Source organism: Anser cygnoides, chromosome 8 (genome assembly GCF_040182565.1).
Source record: "Anser cygnoides isolate HZ-2024a breed goose chromosome 8, Taihu_goose_T2T_genome, whole genome shotgun sequence".
Lineage (NCBI taxonomy): Eukaryota > Metazoa > Chordata > Aves > Anseriformes > Anatidae > Anser > Anser cygnoides.
In genome coordinates this window covers 14,192,620-14,212,559 of record NC_089880.1, presented here as the reverse complement: position 1 = coordinate 14,212,559, position 19,940 = coordinate 14,192,620, and the positions used below count along the sequence as shown (strand labels likewise).

General features: G+C 39.1%; 1 long non-coding RNA gene across 3 annotated transcripts; it reads right to left on the bottom strand.

The window, feature by feature from the left end:
• Positions 1 to 2,152: 2,152 nt before the first annotated feature.
• LOC125183848 (uncharacterized) lies at positions 2,153 to 17,930 on the bottom strand. Of its 3 annotated transcripts, XR_010833123.1 has the most exons (4): positions 17,388 to 17,930; positions 16,028 to 16,085; positions 6,572 to 7,112; positions 2,153 to 4,837 (listed from the first exon to the last, which is right to left on the bottom strand). It is a non-coding gene; the product is annotated as an uncharacterized lncRNA (long non-coding RNA). The 3 variants fall into 3 exon arrangements; XR_007166513.2 differs by lacking the exon at positions 6,572 to 7,112; XR_010833122.1 differs by lacking the exons at positions 16,028 to 16,085; positions 17,388 to 17,930 and adding an exon at positions 9,136 to 9,308 and having other exon boundaries at positions 2,154 to 4,837.
• Positions 17,931 to 19,940: the final 2,010 nt, after the last annotated feature.

Sequence of the window (19,940 nt, the reverse complement as noted above, 5' to 3'; positions counted from 1 at the left end):
TACTTGAGCTTCAGATCTAATTTTTCTGAATACAAAAATCTCCAGCTCTGATTCTAATGTAAAAATATTGATCATTGAGACATTTTATAATGTCTTTATAAATGAGACTAAAAGTGACATCTTCAGTTGAGATGCAATGAACTCCTGCTATAACTAATGCTTTGTCTATGAGTAGCCATGGCGGTATCATTTAAGCCTCTCCTGCCCTCTACCATGATAAATAAAACATCAAGAATGAACTAATGAAAACAGAAATAGAAATAGAGAAGAAACATGACTGCACCCTCTTCTCAAAATCATGTAATAATTACAGCCCTTGATCCACTAATAATAATAATAATTATTATAATTATAATTTTGATTGCTTATCCATCATCACTTGCTTGCCCATCATCAATTCTTGGAAAACTAAGGAGTGGTGTTAGCAGAACTGTCACCTTGGACTTCCAGAGGGGAGACTTTGGCCACACAGCCAGGATGATGACACCAATGAATTATTCTTTGAGAAACTAAGAGATACCTCAAGATCAACTGCCCTTGTCTTTATGGGGTATTTCAATTTGCCAGATGTTAACTGGGAATATCACATGGCTGTTGTGATGGGACCTCATCAGGCTGGCATCCAGTCACCAGTGGGATCCCCCAGGGCTCCATTTTAGGCCACAAAGATGATTAAGGATCTGGAGCATCTCTCCTATGCAGAAAGGCTGGGAGAGTTCTGACTTTTTGCCTACAGAAGAGAAGGATGGGGGGGGTACACCTACCAGTAGATGACATTAGGGTGCAAAAAGGATGAAGTCAGGTTCTTTTCAGTGATGCCCAGTGACAAGACAAGAAGAAAGGGGCACAAACTGGAACATAGATGGTTCCTTCTGAAAATCAGGAAATAATTTTTTACTGTGCGTCTAATGGAGCACTCGCACAGTGTTACCCAGAGAGGTTGTGGATTCTTCCTCCTTCATGATCTTCAAAAGCTGCCTGGATATGTTTCTGGGCAACCTGCTTAGGTGGCCCTCCTAGACCAGGAGACTTGGACCAAAAAACCTCCAGATATCCCTTCCAACCTAATGCGTTTCTTTGATTCTCTGTGATTCTTTGTATGGTGGTGAATATTTTTACTGTAAAGTTTATTGTTGAATGTATGTCCTTCTTAAAACACAATCCACACAAGCAAATTCAGTAGAGTTTGTTGAGGTGGTAGTGTCAATATATAAAACTATATGCTGAGGAGTTTATAAAGATCAACAGATAACTTATAATAAATCAGGAAATATGAGAATGTATTGAAATTTTTGGAGTTTTAAAATGAAAATTTTAAGGCTTCAGAAGCAGTGGTGTTTCATTTTAATTACATTGCAGTTATAAGTTCTAGGGACGTGTATACTGCATAGCTTTCCTTTATTCTCTAACAGATGGAAACAATCTCAAAAACACAATCTCCTTTAATAAACCCTAGTTATACCCCAGGCATGTTCTGCTTATCTTTCACTCCAAGGTTAAAATAAATTGAATATCTGTAAATATATGGTATTAAATATTTGTATGTAAACAATGCCAGTTAAAAATCTTAGAAATCTGTCATAGCCTATGTTACATGTGAATGAATGATTGCTTATGTTTATATATATTTATACATGAAATTATAATTTTATTGATTCCTCAACCAAAACATGTTTTTACTTTCACGGAAAAGAAAAAAAAATCCTAATTTTAAATGTAGAATTCTGTTGTTTTACGTATTACTTCAGCTAACCATTTTTAATGCCTGCCTTTACATTCATCAATATATTGAATGCAATGTATCATCATCTGCAGTGATTTATTTTAGAGATTAACACTTTGTCACAGCTTTAATGTTTAAAATTATAGTTAAGCACTTTAAACTTCCAAGTAGAAGGAAGACACTTTCAAGGGTAAGGTCCGAAAGACAAATTGGTTTCTCTGTTTAGGAAGTCTCATTTCCTATGAATTTCTACTGCCATCTTTTTCCCACTAAAATTAATTATTCTTCTAGAACACATCCCATATATGTTTTTGTATTATATGGATTTTTCAATGGATAAATAGACCTATAATACCATTTATAATCTAAATTGAAGGTAAATAAAATGTTACTTATGCTGGAAGAAAGGAAAGAACTAATTTGAGTAGTAAGTCTCTGCTGATAAGAATTTCCTCTGGCTTCACTGATTTTACTAGCTAAAAATCTATTTTCAAATGTTTAGATACTGTTCTGGCATCATCAGCTCTCTTATTGTGTCTTTAAAAGGGAGTTTTAACCAATGAATTCACAATGGAAATAAAATTGGAAGTGACTTCTTATACAGAACCAGTTTATACCTCCTTGTAAATACTTCTGAAAGTTCTCTACATAAGCCAAAATTTTATTTCTGAATTCTTAACTCTTCCAAGGCTGGAAACAGGTTCCTCAGGCATTCTAACCTAAGATTCAGAATTTTCTATACATTAAAATATATTTGCTATCCAAATATAAACAGTGACAAAGTTACATTTGAGAGTTAACTCTTCTGGTATTTGCAACAGTGCTTTAGGAGGCTCTAAGTATTTTTCCTTACCCATTCCAAGCCATCCAGTATCTGGAAGTTAATTACTCAGTGACCACAGATTCTGTAGTCCATATAAGATAAAATTAATAAAATTGAAAATTGTGAGCACATCTTTCAGTTCATCATCTTGACAGCATCTTAGACTCTCTTACATGTTTTCTGTTACTGGCTTGGCTAATACTTCTGGTTTAGTTCTTCCAAAAATAATAATTATATCTCTAAAAAAATTAATCTCCAGCCTTTATGACATCATCCTTTTCCCTGCCAATAGTCAGCAGTAGATTTTTAATGTTTTTATGTGTCCCCAAAAAATGGTGTGCATTGTAGTTGTGACAATACAACTTTTAACATGGGTTAAAGAATCACAGTGACTCAACTGAAATATTTATTTTATTTTAGTAGTTGTAGTAGTAGTAGTAGTGCTTGTACTTTTTTTTTTTTTCACATATTTGTTTCTTTACTCAGAATGTCACAGTTCCCCTACTCCTCTCCAAGGAGGTGGTGGTCTAGTCTTCAGATATGTGATTTGCTTGGGAACACCAGATCCTTTGTGAGAGGGATGGTTTATGAAAAAGGGAAAGAGCTACAAGAAACAAATTTTTGTTTGGAACAAGAAAACAGAAAAGGAGTCTTTTTTTGCTTCTGATGTGTTTGTATTCATCTGGAAATTCTGATGACAACACAAAAAAAAAAATCAATGTCAATGGAATCATCAATAACAGGAAAACTTACAAATTCACCTTCATAATGATTTCCTCATTCAGGGTCCCTCTTTCTACTAAGCACATAATCCTGATTACAGTCAAGTCGCTTGAGGAGCAAAAGAGAGGAATGAGTGTGGAAAGAAAACAAAGAAGAGGTGGTACAGAGTAAATGAGGGATATGAAAAACCCACCTGAGACAGAAAAAAGGGTGTTGAGAAATGAGGGAGAATATAGACCCTGGTGAGATGTTGGGCAGTGATTCAAAGGAGTTGTTACTAAGTTTTGAAAAGGTTTTCACAACCTGAGTACCTGGTGCATGCAGAAACATGCAGGTGTTATGAAAAATGGTGGGAAGTGTTCCTTCTATGAAATGATATGTAGCACAAAAATTGGAGGTGGATCTATAATCAGCATAGTAATTATCTGTGGAAAACAATAAGCTCAGAAATATCCCTTTTATATGTTAAAGAAAATCCACCTTGAAGTGACTTCCTATTCTATACTAGTAGCTGACATAAAAACAATCAAACCAATTACCCAGAAAAGGGCAATTGAACTTATTTTTTGCTCTTACATACATGGTCCCTCTACCACAATATATACTTAGTATATTTACTCTATGTTTACTGGAGTTTGTATGCCCAACAAACTGACTTGCAGAAAACCTGCAATGTGGTATACACATCTAACCAATTTAGGACATTGCTGGGGCTGGCCACTGTGTCACTTAAGGAGACTCCTGTAGGGTTGGTTTTTTTTTCAGAACAGTGAGCCATGTAGCTGAACATGTCCGAACATTGAGAAGGATATTCTTTTACATTTAAATTAGTAGAAGGTTTATTGACTCCTTGTTACTAAAATGCGTACATCTAGAAATGTTTAAATCAGATGGATTCTTGATTCAGAATGCATTTCAATTAGCTCTAAGCTACCTGTACCTTATTAAATATTTCTGTGTCAGAATATATATTTTTTAGAACTGTAGAATAACAGATGTGATTATTCATTGATTTTTTATCATCTACTTCATTAGAAAGAAGCTATAAAAATATATCATTCAACTCATTTGCATGGAAATAAATAACAACACAAGGCCCAGTGGTCTGTGTGTGGTGGATTATGTTGCACACTAAAATATTTTGGTATGCATCATAAAATGAATTCCACTGGAATAGATTTCACTATGCAAGCTTGAGCAGTATTGAATGAGATGTATATTGTTCATGGCATAGAATACAGAAGGGAAAGTACATCAGTAGCTTCTAGTGTGAATTTAAGAAAATGATTAGAAAGTTGCAATATCTTAAGGGCAGAGCAGAAAACATAATGATTGGAAACAAGAACCAATTAAGAAAAGAATTTTCATTTCATTGCTATGTAGTTTGATATGGTCTGTTGCTGATTTTTTCTCTGCAGATGTTTAAATAACTAGGCTTTATTTCTTTTCTTTTCTTCATAACTACATTTATTCTTTCTTTATGTTTGGATGGTCACTTCAGTTTCAAAATCCTTTTGCCTCTCTTTTTTTAAATGACTTCTTCCTCTTATACAAAATTGCTTCTTTACCTGTGAAGGAAACCAAAAATGAATTTTTAAGGCATAGTAATTCATTTTTCTTCAGAAAAAGATTTCACAATGTACTCCTCATTTCTATATGCATTTTATTTCTTTACCAAAATTAGTCACTTAATTTAAATTATTTTACACAAAGCTGCATGCCTAGACGTACAAGGTACATCTAAACTGAGCTAAAAATAAGAATTTACTGTCAGAGAAAGGTACTTTGCATAATGCGCAGTATTGCTAATAGTGGATAAAGATGAAAAAGGGTTGCAAGAATATTCCTTGAAGGTTGTGAGGCTCCATGTTTTTTTACCCATTTATTAAAGAGGGAGGTGTAAGTGATACCCAAGGCCTGTTCCCTATATTGGGTTACAATTTATATGTTTATGATAAATATATTTCACATCTCTAGTGAACATCATTTTGCACGTTTAACTGCTTGTTGTCCCATTGCAGGGGTGTTATAAATTTATGTAGAAGTGGGAAGAAACTGTATTGACAAAAAAAATAATTTGTTTTACAATGCTTAGTCTAATGAGCCTTTTTTTTTTCAGGACCAATTTAGTAAATGAAAAAAAAAATGTGCAAAACATACTTAAATTGACTAGGTATGAATGAAGAAGAATGACTAATTGTTCAAACAACATGTCTGCCTTTGTGTCTATGCAGAAGCATAGCATACATGAGAAGTCACTGTTAATGCAATTTTTCTGGCAAGGAGTAGATGATGAAAAGGAAACTGTTATCCTGCTACAAGATATAAAATTGAAGGAAGGGAAGGGAAGGGAAGGGAAGGGAAGGGAAGGGAAGGGAAGGGAAGGGAAGGGAAGGGAAGGGAAGGGAAGGGAAGGGAAGGGAAGGGAAGGGAAGGGAAGGGAAGGGAAGGGAAGGGAAGGGAAGGGAAGGGAAGGGAAGGGAAGGGAAGGGAAGGGAAGGGAAGGGAAGGGAAGGGAAGGGAAGGGAAGGGAAGGGAAGGGAAGGGAAGGGAAGGGAAGGGAAGGGAAGGGAAGGGAAGGGGGAAGGGAAGGGAAGGGGGAAGGGAAGGGAAGGGAAGGGAAGGGGGAAGGGAAGGGAAGGGAAGGGAAGGGAAGGGAAGGGAAGGGAAGGGAAGGGAAGGGAAGGGAAGGGAAGGGAAGGGAAGGGAAGGGAAGGGAAGGGAAGGGAAGGGAAGGGAAGGGAAGGGAAGGGAAGGGAAGGGAAGGGAAGGGAAGGGAAGGGAAGGGAAGGGAAGGGAAGGGAAGGGAAGGGAAGGGAAGGGAAGGGGGAAGGGAAGGGAAGGGAAGGGAAGGGAAGGGAAGGGAAGGGAAGGGAAGGGAAGGGAAGGAAGTTCTGCTGCAAGTCTTACATTTTTCAAGCCACAAAAATTCAAAAGATTCCTAAAAAGTGAGCTGGATGACTGATGTGCCTTTGTAGCATTTAACAGGTCACACCAAATATTAATCTAGAAAGGAGTTCTCTAAGAAAGCGTGCAAGATTCTTTGGATCTGCTGAAATCTTCATAGCAAGAAATAGATGAAGTGAAATGAGTAATTATATAACATAAAGCATTTTAACAGGGCTACTTGGTACGGCAGAAGGTGGAGAGTCAAGCATGGCAGTGTGTATATTTCTAGAAAAACTCTACAAAGGTGAGAGATACAATACTTTTCAGATCTATGAAAGTATTTTCTCTTTGTGATATATAACCAACTCTTTTGTTTGGATTATCTTTGATTAATGAGAATGATTTTTTCTTACCATCCTTCTAACATGCCCTGAAAACATGTTTAGTTACACCTCTGTTGTGGTTCAGCCCAGACAGCAGCTAAGCACCACACAGCCGTTTGCTCCCCCTCCCCCTCCCTCAGTGGGATGTGGGAGAAAATCCGGAAGAAAAAAAAAAAAGAAAAAAGAAAAAAAAAAAGAAAAAAAGAAAAAAGAAAGCTTGTGGGTTGAGATAAAGACAGTTTATAAGGACAGAATAGAAAGGAAAACAATAATAATAATGATAATAGTACTACTAATAATAATGTGTACAAAACAAGTGATGCACAATTAAACTGCTCACTACCCACTGACCGATGCCCAGCCTATCCCCGAGCAGCCGGTCCCCCCACCCCGGCCAGCACCCCATAATAATTGTTCAGCATGACCCCATAAGGTGTGGAATACCCCTTTGGCCAGTTGGGGTCAGCTGTCCTGGTTCTGTCCCCTCCCGGCTCCTGATGCACCTTAAGACTGCTCACTGGCAGGACATTGTGAGAAGCTGGAAAGTCCTTGGCTTAGTGCAGGCAGTGCTCTGCAACAGTTAAAACATCAGTGTGATATCAACAGTATTCTCATCCTAAATCCAAAACACAGCACTTTACCAGCTCCTAGGAAGAAAATTAACTCTATCCTAGCCTCAACCAGGACCATCTCCAGACAGTTTTCTCCTTTGTAGGCTGAAGTTGACTAGCCCTCAGACCTAAAATTTTAATTTTCCCAAAGTTTACCATTTTTCTGTTTATCTCCTTTCTTCTGTGAACAGGTAAATTGCTGTCTAACCTCTACCCAAATAATGATGAACAGAATGAAATTACTCTTATACTTGTTTCATGCAAGTAATACTCATCAGCTGAGGCTTGGAACTCTCAAAATATTAGAACTGATTAATCTTTTCCTAACAGGAACCATTGTTGAAGGAGTAAGTTAGGTGAGTGAGGCAAAATTCATCCCAGAGTTGTACTCCACACCAGAGGATGAATATGGTTTAGCATAATTCATAGTCAATCCCTAACCTGGTAAGAGTAACATGGACTAACCAACTATGTTTACTAGGAAAGATAACCTGTTGTGTTCAATTCAGATATACAGCTACTGAATAGGGTCTTCACCCTTTAAAAAACACTGAAACTTCATAAACATTGATGTAGAGGGAAAAGTCCAATTGAAATACAAATTAAAGCAACTTTAATCTAGTATCAACCAACATTTATCTTTTGTTGTTGTTCAGAAGGATCAGCTTTTGAGGTGAATCTTGTCTTTTTTCAGAAATCTTGATATTGTTAATGGGACTACTTATATTCAATGTGTAAAAACTTCATCACAGGAAAATTCAAATAGATTCACATTTTGTTTCTTGTAAAGTACACATAGGGGTCTCAGAAAAATAATAGATGTTTCAAGCAGAACAATGGTGCATAATGTTTCAACATGACTTGGACTACTCTTTGTGAAACCATATTCCATTACAGCTTGGCTTAAGATAGAACTTTAGTATAATGCAAAAGCTTGATGTTAGACTTCCAAAAAGAGAATTTTGCTAAAGTTCAAACATGGCCTCTTAATATTTACAAAACTTGGACAAAAGTCCATATTACCTTCTGACATTTCCTATGAGAGTAACTCAAACACGTGAAATAATGACTGCACTACTTAATTTCCAGGCAAATAGGCTATACATATTATAAGCTATAAATTATACACTTATACATATGAAGAATTATATAAATGAATACATAATTATTGTCTCCACAGAAATCCAGCATAGGTAAACACAAGTTTGGAGAAACCATTTAATCATTCAGAAATCACAGAGATTCATGACTATGACTTTCCCAGTTTTGATTCTCTTTGCAAAACATTACGTTATTAACTTACTTTGAGTAAGTAAAGAAATTTTGTTGTATCCATTTAAATAGAGAAAATACCTATTGCTGGTTATTCTCGTTATTATTTTCAGTTTTCACTCACTGGATTGTGATGGAAAAGTATTTCTATCACTTATTAGCTTTATATTGCAGGGTGTTTTGCTTTACTGATGATAATTTTGAGTTTTTTTCTTGGTAAATGTTAAATAGTACCTGGGAGATGAAAGTAGAAGGAGGAGCTAAATCCATAGATCAGCATGAAGATAAACATAACAAGTAGCTGAGCATGTTATTGATAGTGGCAGATGACCCTGCACTTGTATTCCATTATTTACTAGCTTTCAAATGCTGACATTATAAATTTTAGAATTTTAGTAAAAGTTTTGATCCAGTACCTTTGTAATTTCCTTACAGCCTTTCATATTTTTTTAAAATGTATTGTAGTAATCCCCAAATCTCACTGACAGACATAACTCTAGACTAGCCCTACAGAAATACCTTCTAGAATTTTATAAAAACTCAGATTAGCTATATGATTCTTGGGCCAATAAAAGATCTGCATGGCTTCCTCTTGATAAAACTACACTTAAAATATCCACCAGACAGATTAAATAGTCACCAGAGGACTACCAAGAGACTTGTGAGAAAAGGAGTCATTTTGAAAAGATTAACATAAGAAAGACAGAATACCTGTGATAGTGGGGAAGGACCTTGGAGTAAGCCGAGTGGGATCATAGCAGCACTTGAACCTGTTTTGGTACTGTTAGATGTCTCTACCAGCTTCACTCCCCCCACCCAGGACAGGCAGAGCATCCTGCCTGCCAGACAGTGTGAGCTGCCAGCACCCAGCTTGTGGGGTATCAGCACAGAGGAGCAAGTAGATCTCACCTGAAGTGTGCAATTGTGACTACTGGAGGGCTTTGTTACCAGCATGTGGGTCACCAGGGTGTGGGAAGCAACAGGTGTAGACATGAAACTGGAGCACCCACACAGTGTGTATAAATATGAAAATCCACAGAACTATGTGTATAGGGGCAGGGAGGGAAATTTTGTGTAAGATTTGTAGAAGGTTGTTCAGAAGTCTGTAGGTGTTCATTAACATTTTGTGTCTAGAATTCTAGTTTATGTATTGCATTGCTGGTATTGATCCTGAAGTTCACTGATCGCCAGTTAATTACATGTTGTAAGTAAACTAAATTTCTTTGATCATCACCTGGCTTGAAACACTTGAGTTAATTAGCTTTTTCCTTAAGGCACTATAGTTAATATTATTTCCTTTACTATTCCCTTAGGAATTTTAGAGTATTATTCATTATCCACATAATTTACATAAGACTGCTGGCTTTATTCGACAAATTCTCAAGAATCTAAGAGGATATGTACATTATCCAAGCATAAATAGATGAATCTGTATACTCATCTTACTGATGTTATTCACTTCTCACAGAAAACATTTCTTTCTGAATGAGAGGGAAAAATAAAAAAAGTTACATTGTGGGGTGGCAGACATTTAAACTGTTCATTTGATCCTTGGTCCTGCAATTAGGACTTCATCTTGCAGTCATTTGTCAAACTTAGTGGGAAGAATACACGGTGAATGAGAATCTGCCAGTGTGAATCTGCGCATTGACATTAAATGAGAGAAAAATTCAATTCCTTACTAAATTTCTATCACTAGTCTCCTAATGTAATGAATATAATGGGAAATAATTGGCTTCCTGAAAGAAGAAAATAAACTTCATCTCATCAAAGGAAAAAAAAAAATCGAAATTAAATCAGATTTAATTAAATCTAATTTAATTCAGTAGTTTTTTTGTTTGTTTTTTACATGAGGAGAACATACTGTTTCTTCTTTAAACTAACATTTTCAAACATGAAAAGTTTATATAATCATTAAGGTTGGAAAAGACCTTCAAAATCATCTGGTCCAACCATTCCCCTACTACCAATATCACCCACTAAACCATGTCCCTAAGCACCAAGTCCAACGTCTCGTTAAAATCTCCCAGGAACAGTGACACCACCACTTCCCTGGACAACCAGTTCCAATGCCTGACTACTCTTTGTGAGAAGAAATGTCTCCTAATTTCCAACCTATGCCCCCCCCCCCAGCACAATTTAAGGCCATTCCCTCTACCCATGAGCATCCAGCTTTTAAAAACCTAGTTTAAAGCCCTCTCAATGAGCCCTGCCAGCTCCTGGGCTAGGATCCATTTCCTCCTTTGAGACAGGTGGGACCAGCCATCAATCAGGCCAGGCACCGAGTAAACCACCCCACGGTCAAAAAAATTAAAAATTAAAAATCCTGTGATTGCACCAGCCTCTCAGCCAGGTATTGATCAGCTGGGCTTTCCAGGTCCTTTCAGTACCCCTCCCCGCCGCTGAAGGGATAAAGAAAAACACCAGCTCTGCTCCCGCTCCATCCACTAACTGCCACAATCCCCTGAAGTCCCTTTTGATAATCTTCATGCTTCTCTTAGCGATTTTCACATCTCTGCTAACCTGAATTATCAGTAAGGGATAATAATCAGAGGACCAAACTTGCCTCATTTTTCAAGCTGTTTACCTCAACAATAATGCTTTGTGTACAGAATAAATGAGAACAAAAAATCATGTTTTGTAGACAAAAAGAAGTGACTGATGGTTGAAGGCTGATCACATCTGTATGACAAGCGGTCTTGTGCTTCTGCGGTGGAAGGAATTTAAGGAGTAGGAACACCTTGTTTTGTCAGTCTTCTTTCTCTGTTTTAACTCCAGTGTTTTTGGCTCTCTACCCAGCTGTGGGTCTCTGTGTCAGCAAGTTCTTTTCAGCTGACATTTCCAGATGGATTAATGGCAAATTGTGAAGTGTATACAAAGCAGCAGGATTAATCCCCCACTTTATAAACTGAATGCATACATTATATTGTAAGAGAGAAAAGAAAATCTCACTGCTTCCATTTTTCCTCTTGCTTCTCTTTTCTGAAGATTTGAAAAGACTTTAAAAAAAAAAAATCTGGAATGTTATGCACCATTTTGTTTCACTGTTATTGCTTTCTTCTAGTGTAACTCATTGCCCTTATAAAGTCTGTCTTATATTTTTTATCTTACAGTGATGAGAAGTACCTAGCAGAATATGCAGAAAGACCACATTAAGGGAATTTGAAGTTTTTCTATTCTATTCAATCTTTTTTTTTTTTGGTGTCTCTTCCTCAAGGCAATAAATTACAATTTTTACTTGAGAAGGATTAAAGCCTTGTGAGATGAACTTCAACATTATCATTCTGCAAGGAATGCATGTTAGATCTTAAAAAATGAAAAACAGTTTTGCGGCTGAGCACATTTTTTCTTTTGCTCTGCACTGGAATGCATGACCCCTGTTGCCTGCTAAGCGTAGGGTAAGGGTGCAAGCACTTGAAATATATGTGATTGAACTCAGCATGTAGAGCTCCAAAGTACTCATTCTCAGTGAAAAGGAAACTGTTTTTTACCAGAATATATATACCACAAGAATGCCACGCATAATTTTCAATAGCAGGCTACCATAAAAAGTCTCTCTCTTGAAGTACTACCGAAATGTTAGGGTTGCTTCTGAAATTCTGCCCAGTGTGATGTAATACGATGTGCTTCCTTAGGTGCCTAGGTACATGGAAGTTTATGACTGGTTCTATATTGCACTTGAATGTGAGTACATCAAGGCTTATATAACCAGTGACACAATGTAAGTTCTACAGTACCAAGGACCTCTGATTTAAAAGTACAGACTCCACAAATTCTAAATATTTAATCATGGTATAGTTAAAATAAATCTTTTTTTTTTCTTTCACATAATAATTAAAAGTAGAATGAATTGTGTCCACAGACGGATGTTTGCGAATGCCGTAGTAGACACATTTTTGTATTTTGCTGAGGTTTGCCTCCTAGATTTATTCTTCAAAAATCAAAATTATTTTGGAAGTTGTACAGAATTTATTCATCATGAAATCTAGGGAGCAGTTTAAAGACAAATATCCCACCAACTGTATCAATCTATACTAATTTGAATTAGCCCCTCTGAAAACACTGCTAATTGCCTAAGGAAAAGGTCCAAGTACATGATTTGGGTAGTCTAAAATTCAGTTGCTTTTGATTTATTAGCCCAGCAGTAGGAAATTAATTCTGTCCCTAGAATTCCACTAGTGATAACATTACTCCCCTGCCATTCACAGAAAGTTCAATTTAAGTCACTATTAAAGCATACCAGCCTAGATTATAATTTCTAGGTTTATTCATGGGATGACAAAGCAATAAGTAATCACAAAATCATAGAATCATTAAGGTAGGAAAAGACCTTCAAGATCATCTGGTCCAACCATCACCCTACTACCAATGTCAACCACTAAACCACATCCCTAACCACCATGTCCAACCTTCCCTTAAACATCCCCAGAGACAGTGACTCCACCACCTCCCTGGGCAACCTGTTCCAATGCCCGACTGCTCTTTCTGAGAAGAAATGTCTCCTCGTTTCTAACCTAAACCTCCCCTTGCGCAACTTGAGTCCATTCCCTCTAGTCCTATTGCTAGTTACCTGTGAGAAGAGGCCGACCCCCAGCTCCCCACACCTTCCTTTCAGGTAATTGTAGAGAGCAATAAGGTCTCCCCTGAGCCTCCTCTTCTCCAGACTAAACAATCCCAGTTCCCTCAGCCGCTCCTCATAGGACTTGTGTTCCACATCCTTCACCAGCTTTGTAGCCCTTCTCTGGACATGCTCCAAGGTCTCAATGTCTTTCTTATACTGAGGGGCCCAAAACTGAACATCGTACTTGAGGTGCGGCCTCACCAGAGCTGAGTACAGGGGGCTGTTCATCTCCCTGCTCCTGCTGGCATCGCTGCCAGCCTGAATTATCACTAAGGAGTAATAATGGGAGGGGCGAACCAGGTCAGGAAGTTTCCTGGTGATGTCCCGGACCCGGGCCCCAGGGAGGCAGCAGACTTCCCTATGGGTAGGGGCCTGCCGACATATGGGGCCTTCTGTTCCCTTCAGAAGGGAGTCAGCTACGACCATTACCCTTCTTTCCTTCTTGGTGGAGGAAGTCTTGAGGTGTGGAGTCAAATTCCTTGCCCTAGACAGCTTCTTGTGACTTTCCCCCACATCCCCACCACTCTGTCCTTCGAGCTCCAGGGCCTCAAACCTATTGTGTAAGGGCACCTGGGGAGGTGAGGCAGGTAGGGAGGGGGCTCATCTGCAATGCCTAGCAGGGACCTGTTCCCATTCCTCTCCATCTCTCAGGTCCCCTCCCTCTGCCTGACAGTGACAGGCCAGGGGGTCCCCCACTATTAGGGGTGCGTCGCCCCAGTGCCTTTCTCTCAGGCATGGCAGGGAGTGACTCCACCAGTCTAACTCCTGCTCACACTCCCTGACAGTCCTTAATCTCTCCACCTCCTCCTTGAGCTCTGCCACCAGGCTGACCAGATCCTCCACCTGCTCGCACCTCACGCAGGCAGTATCTCTGCCACCCTCCACTGGCAGCAACAGGCTCAGGCACTCCCTGCAGGCAGAGACCTGCACAGCCACATCTTTGAGCAGGCACTGGGTCTGGGTTGCCACCGTCTTTTTGGTGAGCTCTTTGGTGAGCATTTGCCGCCTGGCGGTGACCATGGCTGGGTTTGGTGTCTGGGAGGCAGCCGGTAGGTGAGCCGGTCTCCTGAGTGAGGAGGGATCCTCAGCCCTCCCTGCTACCCCTGCAGGCACAAACTGCTGTGCCACGGCCTGACTGACACGCCATGCCCTGTCACCTGCCCTGTTCGCTGCTGGGGTCTGGCAGGGCCTGGCCGGGCCTATCGGCTCCCTCGGCTGCCTTGAGTGGCCTCGAAGCAGAAAAGCACCTGCCCACCACGATCCCTCACTCAGCTGCAGAACATGACTGCCTTGGAACCGACACATTAGAGATTATCAGAACCTCAAAAATATAGGTAGCGTTTTGTGGATTTCCTACGCACTTCAGTCAGAAAATGTTGGCCATGTTTGGCAGTTAGTGCCTGGCTGACAATTTTGCCTTTAGAAGTCTCCTTCAAGAGGAACAATTTAAATGTGTCTTTCCAGTAAAGGGAACAAATGCAGAAGAATTCACTCAGCTTGAAATAACTTCTTTTAGGCAAAATCTTGCCATTAGCCTGCTTGCCATTTACTGTTCAAAAAGAATGTTTTTCTACAACATGCAAATGTAAGGATAATCTTCCCGATTCATCTTAATAAATGTAGTCCTGAATCTGATAAAACTCTGGATTTTCCACATTGCATTACCCCACTGATGTTATTTTGGGCTTAAGTCAATTGAAGTTAAGCTTCAGCTAGTATTTATTTTAGATCTTAAGGATATTAAAGGATATTTGTCTTTTTCTAGAGAAAGCTAATCGGTTAATTGGAAGTTTTTTGAGTTCAGGTAATTGACTGTGTGTTAAAATAAGTGCAATTTGCTATGTTCTAGCAAGAGGTAAAATTGCAGAGGTAAAGGTCGAAATTGCTTTTGAAGCTGAAGACTCAGTTTCATAATCTGCTGATGACTCAGAAAAAGAGATCAGGTTCACATTAACTCTTCTATTTAATTATGTTTCGTCCCCTGAACAAGGTAAATTGCTATAAAGCTGTAAAGTGTCTTCTAATACTGTGTATATATATATATATATATTCATTCTGGAACTTAATATAACAATGATGTTTTAATGAATACTCAAAAGGAAAACAGTAGATCACTATGCAGTTCACCATAATGCTTACTGGACCATGCCTCTGATGAAATACAACAATCTCTGGCACAAGATTTCCCACCATGCAGTGGAATCATTTAGAAAAGAACTTGTCAACACTGTATGATTCAGAGAGTGATCTGCCAGGCCATTCATTAGGCATTTGCTTGAGTATTTTTGCATGCAAAACTCTTGTGGAAGATCTGGAAATGCATTATAAAGAGAAGGAAATGATGTATTCTTGCATGTTAAAAATCAGTTTCATGAACGTAAGTCTAAAAACAATTTGAGATTACTTGATTTTTAACAGAAGCATGACCTAATCATGGAATAGGTTGGCTCTTCATTAGACTGATCACAGGCTACAATGGCTGTTCACAATTTAATATGTTTGGTTGTTTTTCTTATTGGTCTTTTTTGCACCAATTGTAATACTGCTTTTAAAAATGGTTTTGTGCTTTTATTTGAAAGGGTTTTTGTTTTGTTTTGTTTTGTTTTGTTTTGTGGGGGGGTGTATTCAGCAGAGCAGTCATCCATAAAATGGTAGACAGGGTAAATGCTGTGGTTTTTGAACATCAAGCTTGAAAAGCTTGTCAGCAGAATCAAGACTTCCACTTTACAGATTGTTCCAGTTCACTGACTGAATACATGAGGAAAGAACAATTTGAGCATAGGTCAGGATCCTGCTGTCATTATTTTTACAGCATGTTTCACCGTGTGCTTGCTTAATAGCGATACAGTGAGAAGGGCAGAACTGGTGTGGCACAGACCTGGTGTGCATGGCAGAAATAATCTCACTAGATCAGATGTAAAGGGAAGCACTTAGGTAGCAAGTAAAAAAAAAAAAAAGTTTAGCCTCTTAAAGTAGACGTACCTGATTTGTCACAGTAGTATCAAATTTTCTATTTGTCTGGTTGCAGTACAGTCAGATGCTGAAAGTAAAAGAGTTCATCTGTTTTGTCTGTACGTGCTTTGACAGCACTATCATCTTTCATTTTCACTTTTTGCAAGTAATCTTCAAAAATCTGTACATTTTTGCCTTCTGCAGAGTTGACAAAATGGACATACTCAAGCAGGTCTTGCTGAAGTTAAAGAAAGCAACAGCAAATTTGTGTAATTCTTTTATTTCTTTCATTCTACTGAAGCTTAGAAGAAATGGGTGAATGACTGCAAGCAAAAGTTTTCTCTTCTTTGTTAGTCTATGCCAGTTCTTAACTCTTTAGAGCACTTTCAGATTTTTCTAAGAGCAGCTTATATTTCTCTCTTAAAATGGCAAGGTGAAATATGTCTCTTTTTTTTCAAGCAGATTTGCCTGTCATTAAGACCAGCTGCAATGCTTGCAGAGTCAAAGACTACCAAACTGGAACTGCCAAGGCTGATAGTGCAAGGAAAGCTGGCAAAGTCATGGATGAAGGCCAGCTTGCATGCTATTCACAGGCCTACCCTAAGCTCTCTTTACTGGCAGTCTTCCTTCTGCTATTTCTTTCATCATGCCAAATCATATCACCAGCCAACTTTCCTCTTCTACCCCTAGTATACTTCCTATCCTGTTATATAAACAGATTTTATTGTGCTTCTGTCACTTTGCAAAATGATCTGCAGGGTATTGAGAAACAGATCAGAACCAATGTGGTGGTCTCAACTTTTGGATACGTACGTTTTCTCTCTTCCAAAAGCTTTCTCTTGTTCTTTCAGGCAGTACTCATAGGAAGCTCTAGGTCACCTTTTTTGTTTGTTTGTTTTTGTTTTGTTCCAAACCAGTAACTCTAGACCTTGTTTGCTGTTCAGTGTTACAGTTAAACACCTGCCTAATTACTATGCAACTTTGAATTCTGATCCAGTTCCATAGGGTGCCCAAACAGGCAAAAAAATGATGAGGTGGACACTGTCATCACCATCAAGGAAAGATCATTATTGGAATAAAATGACAACTGTCTGCTGATAAAGCACTTATCTGCAAAAGAACAATGTTAAGAGACAATACAAATCAAGGAAAATGTATGTGAAAAATGTGTCTGTTCTAACCACAGCAACACTTTCAACAGTTTAATACACAATTGCTTGCATGATATATGGTTAGGCATAAGTTCACCTACTAAGGATTTTAAATCTGTAAATTCAGGTTAATGTGGAGACAGATACATGTATAAGAATTAAATGGTGAGTTTAAAAACTGAAAGCATAGTTTGAAATCATAAACTTTGACAAGATGAAATCCAGATGAACACTTCTACCTGTGTTGTCTTTACAGCAAATCCCATAGTAATGAAGACTAGCAGCTCCAAGTAAGGAGGCAAGGCATGCAATAAAAAGCAGAGAATTTTTTATATCAGTTATAAACAAATAAATGCCTCAAATGTTGAACTGAACTGATGACTGAAATAGTTGATTGGTAGCATAGATTAAGGAAAAATAATAATCAAAAGAGAATTGTAAATATTCTGTCAGGTTTACAGTAGTAGTATACATTTTCAAAATGTATATATATATACGTATCTTAAATTCAGCTTTTTTACAGCAACTGTTCACAACAAGAGGAATAAAGACCTGAAATGTTGCCCAGAGAGGTTATAGAGTATCCATCCTGGCAAATTTTTGAACCTTGACTGGACAAGGTCCTGAGAAATACGAGCTTTCTTGGAAGCTGGCCCTGCTTTGAACGGGAGATTGGATTAGACACCTCCAGAAATCCCCTCCAAACTAAATTATTCTACGATTATAACCGCAATTCACATGCTTCAGTGAGGTAGAGGATCTCCAGCTTGAAAGAATTTATATTGACATAAAGTATTGACGTAAGTGTCCATATACATAGTAGGCTTTTTAAACCATATTAAATTTTAACCTCCTTATAAATTCTTGTAACTTGCAACTCAAATGAAATTAATTGAGATATCCACCATACCACTTTAGAAAGAATGTAACTGATTTCAAGAGTATCAGTGAGATTTACCATAATTTTAATAACTTTAATAGACTTAGCTCATCATAAAAAATCTTTGTAAAATATTTAATAAATATTTTATTTTGTTTGCAATCTGATAATTTGCACATCATTAAATTCTGTTCATTCTGTTCCTTCAGACTGAAGCTTTGGGAGTCTGACTAATAGAATTTCCTAATATTGTTCATTCGTGACTCATCTGTTAAACTACTTTTTCTTTTCTCCATTTCACATATATGAAATGAAATTTTAATACACAACTTTTCTATTAGGCTGCGAACAGCAATATCCAGTGTTTGTATTCTACTAGCAGTCTGGCCTTTGGATTCTAGAAGAATCTAGTTCCACATTTTAACACGTAGTTTAAGCAGCTTCTGCTGTGTTTTGCTTTTCCCCCATTGGCTCGTTTTTATCCTCAGGTCTCCAATGCAGCAGCACATTTTTATCTTTTTTTAAACAATCCTACAACTGAAATTGATCACTTTTCACTCGAAAACCTTTTTCATCACAACCAGAATTAAATTCTTGACAATAAGATTTCACAAAGTTGAAGGAAATTGGAAATTTAGCAAGTTGTCCAAGGTCAAAACTAACTACATTTACGAACTACATCTAAGCTGTTTGAAAAACTGAGAAATTACAATTAAAAATAATAAATAAATAAGGTGGGTTGGCTTATAATGCATTATATCATTCCCTATATTATGTTTAGGGAAATGGTCAATAATAACTCTCCTGATTTAGCTGTGTAAACATGTCATCTTTTGAGTTTTCATAGAATCATAGAATCATTAAGGTTGGAAGAGACCTTCAAGATCATCTGGTCCAACCATCACCCTACTGCCAACGTCACCCAACTTTGGAGATGAGGGCTTCATCCTCACAGCAGCCCTCCAGCGCAGGTGTCGCCTCCCAGCCCGCCTTAGGAGCACAGGGAAGGGAGCGAAGGGAAGCGGCAGAGAAGGGCGCAGGGAGGCCGCTACAGCCGAGGGTGGGGAGCAGGAAAGGAGAGCACCTTGCATCAGCACGGACATGGCACGGCACAGCCGCCATTATGCGCTGCCTCCTCCCTCACGCAGCCACCGTCACGTGACAATTCCTCCCTCATGTGGCAGACATTACATGACGTCTCCTCCCTTGCGCCGCCGCCATTTCGCGACACCTGGTCCCTCACACGGCCGCCACCCTTAGATGTCGCCGCGCTTCCCGCTCCCGGCTACCGCCCGCCCGCCTCGCCCCGGCGGCGAGCAGTGGTTCCCGGCGGCCGCCAGGCGGCCCCCTTTCGCTTTCGGCTGGCCGGTGAGCTTGTGGCACAGGGACCCAGGCAGGGAACGAGGAGCGAGCTGGAGGCCCGGGCACAGGAGTGGAGGCGGAGGGCGGTCCCTGCGCCCAAGGGGCAGCCGTCTCTCTGGCAAGCAAAATGGCCCAGGAGAGCAATCCCCAGGAAAGGGGCCCTCAGCCCCCCAGTGCTCCTCCTCCTTCTGCATGAAGGCATCTTTCAGGCTGCAGACACCCACTCCCAATATGGCCGTTTTGGACTATGGCCATGGCAGGTCATCACAGGGGCCCTCACAGAGGCTTCCTGATGTCACGGTGGCATCTGCAGCAAATTTTGTTCAGGGCCCTATAAAACCCTCTGTGCCTGGCCCACCATTCACGGAGCTTCCAGGCCCCTCTGGTTGGGATACCCAGCAATGGTTGGAATGAAGAGGTCCTGGAGCAGTGTCTGTCATTGGCTCTGTAGGACAACAGAGAATTGGATCTTGGAACCAGAGAAGAAGTGGGGACAGAGGAGTGCCACTGGAAGAGGAGCAATGCCCATCACCATGGCAGATGATGAGAA